Raw genomic sequence first — 3,176 nt, forward strand, 5'->3', positions numbered from 1 at the left:
TTAAGTCTACCGCCAAACGAAGTTTCTTAGTCGAAACTCTTAAGGCATGGATCCTCTGATCATGTAATTTAATATTTTTGTTGATATGCTTATTTATTTGGTCAATAAAATTGATAAGACTGAATATCAAGGTATTGGGGAAAATAACTACGTCAGATCCGCATGAAAAAAGGTTTTAAGCACAGTTATTTAAAAAAATTAACTATCGATCGCATTAAAATAGCTGAGAGTTGTTAGAACCAAAAAGGTATAAAGATATTGTTGTATGTGCATTTATTCTACTGTTTCAGTGTGTTTTTGTAAAACTATATTTTTTCAAATAAAGTAAGGGAAACTGTATGAAATAACTAATATCACAACTTTAAGGGGGTATTCTGGTCTAGAAGCATGAATTTCAGGTAATTTTTAAAGTGTCGTAAAAAGAGGCAATTAATATTTTTAGAATCCATTTTTTTACTAGTTATTTGCTAATTTTAGAAGAGTACAGAAAAAAATTAAAAACTAAAAAAAGTAAAAAATTTCAAAAATTATGAGCTGACGAAGTGGAGGGTCTCTAAAAATTTCCACGTGACCATACCCATGATTTCAACCCTCCTAGTTATCTGAAACCAAAAAAAAAAAAAAGATTATTAATCTAGAATAATGTCGCAATGGCCGAAACTACGGAAAAGTGGGCAAATTTTTTTTCACAAAATGGCGACTGCCTGAAAAAAAAGTTTTTTTGGATTACTTTTTCTGACTATTTCGAATTTTTTAAAAATAATAAAAATAACACTTTTGGGGATGGGGCTAGTTCCAACTATAGACAAGCCTATAAAGAAGACTCTATAAAAATTTCAAGTAAATCGGTCCATTAGAACCTGAGAAAACGTGGGTATCGTTCCGAAAAAGTCAGTTTTGAGAAAAACGCGTTTAAAGTTTCGTGTAAAGTCTTTTGTTCGATTAGTTCCGGCCGAACCAGTTTGGATGCCGGGTCATAAAAATGCCTATATCTTCGAAAACAATTTGAATTTTGAAAAATCCTCTTGTACACATATTCTTGAATAGTTAAACTTTGAAAATATAAAAAAAAAATCGATTTTTTTTAATTTCTAGACCAGAATACCCCCTTAACAACTCACAGATTTTATTGTAAAATCACTCTTTATTACCCGCTTAGTAAAAAAAAGTACATTTAGGTCAAAAGGTTAAAAAGCGCTTCGCAGAATCTATTAAATATTTGTAAATATGAAATTTAAGTAGGAAAGGTATTGGAATATTATCACTTTAAGAGTTATATTCAATTTAATTAATATTTTTAAATATTCGACAGTGTATGAATAATGTGAACCGGACCTATTCGTATATGTCACGTAAATATGTGTAGTATTACGATCAACTGCGTGAGCAGCCCTCCACCATAGCATTTTGCAAATTAATAGTCCTCAGTACTTAGTTTGTTTTTCTTTTTTCGTTTATTCACCATTTCTATAAAATCAATTTAAGAAATTCAAATAAAATTGTAAAAAAGGCAAAACAACGTACTCTTTTCCTTTTACGCCGGCTCTCGGCTGTGATGACATGCATAACGTAACTTCGTGTTCGTTGTACAAATTTATTTAGGGTTTTGCGGCTTTTCGACAAAAAAAAATGTGGTGGAACTCCCGATATGCGGTAAAGTAATGTTATGCAATAAAGTGAAATTGAATTTCAGGGTTACTCCTAGTTAAATGAAGTATTTAATTTCCTTGAGCACAATCAGCTGTCTAAGTAAACACATGCGTTTATCATTTATATTCATTAAATAAGATTATCATTAGAAATGGAAATAGTGCTAACGTAATCATATTCTCCATTTTATTACAAGCCACCTAATAGTTAAATTGTTCCAACAAAACAAGGCAACAAGTCAAACGACCCATGAAGATGCCTCTTTATTAGGAATATCTTTCGACATACATACTTCTTACATAGGCAATCAGATTTGATTAAGAGTGGCTTGTTAAAATGAATATTCAAATACCAAACGATTCATTTGCAATATATCTTTTCGATATAGTAACGGATACTATAGCCTATACTAAAATAGGAGAATGAGAATGAGTCAAGTAGATAGTATGTATCACTGAAATAAAGGAAGCTTTAGCACATAAGACGTCAGTAAAGAGTGGACAAAATCTCTTTCCAATTTTGCATGAGTTCGGGATCGAGATAAAATATTTTTCACAAGAATTTTCTAATTTGCGTACAATATATGGAATATATTATATGTATGTATATCGAATTTTTTTCAGTTTTTCTGTGCATGCGAATTGAAAATTCTAGTTCAACGCCAACACACATCATTCAGTGTGTAAATATTTTCACAAAATGGTACCAGAGCGATTTCGAGATTTCAAAGCTCAAATATATACATTAGCTCTGATTATAGCTCTGGTTTATTAGAGTTGTTGGAGTTTGTGGGCTACTCCTGTCGCCATTCGAAAAGTCCAAATTTGCAAATTGGATAAGAATGCAACACAGGTTAAAAGGTTACGTCTAAAAATATTGTTTTAATATGTGTGTTGTTTAGAAAATTTAATCAAATATACTAAATCTCAGAAAAAAAAAATTTTATAAGAATTATAAACTCTTAAAAATTTAATATGGTGAATTTAGTTGAAGAGGGAACGCGACGCATTTACAGACAAAAAGAAAGAGGCCGAAATGCTGAAGTAGTGAGGCTTTAGATCTGGCAAATCAGCAACCGACCAGATATTCACACAGTGCATAAATCTTGAAAATAACCGTGAAAAGGAGAATCGACACACACCACCTCTTCCGCCGATTTCAAACTGCTTTCCACAGCACGAAAACAGCTGCCTTATGCCACGATGTTTTTGGTTGGTATCCCCGCAAAACTAATACGGTTGTGTAAGCTGACGTTGAGCAACACCAAAAACTCTGTCAGGATCGGGAAGGACCCTTTCGAGCCGTTCGATACAAACGAGGTTCGCGACTAGGCGACTCCTATCATGCGACTTCAACCTGCTTCTGGAGAAAATAATTCGTTTGAATCAATTCCGTGGTGTCATCTTCTATAAGAGTGTACAGCTGCTGGCGTATGCCGATGATATTGATATCATCGGCCACAACACCGCGCCGTTATTTCCCGCTTTCCAGGGCTGGACAAGGATGCAAAGAAATGGTCTGGCAGT

The sequence above is a fragment of the Bactrocera neohumeralis genome, chromosome 3 (genome assembly GCF_024586455.1).
Source record: "Bactrocera neohumeralis isolate Rockhampton chromosome 3, APGP_CSIRO_Bneo_wtdbg2-racon-allhic-juicebox.fasta_v2, whole genome shotgun sequence".
Taxonomy (NCBI): Eukaryota; Metazoa; Arthropoda; class Insecta; order Diptera; family Tephritidae; genus Bactrocera; species Bactrocera neohumeralis.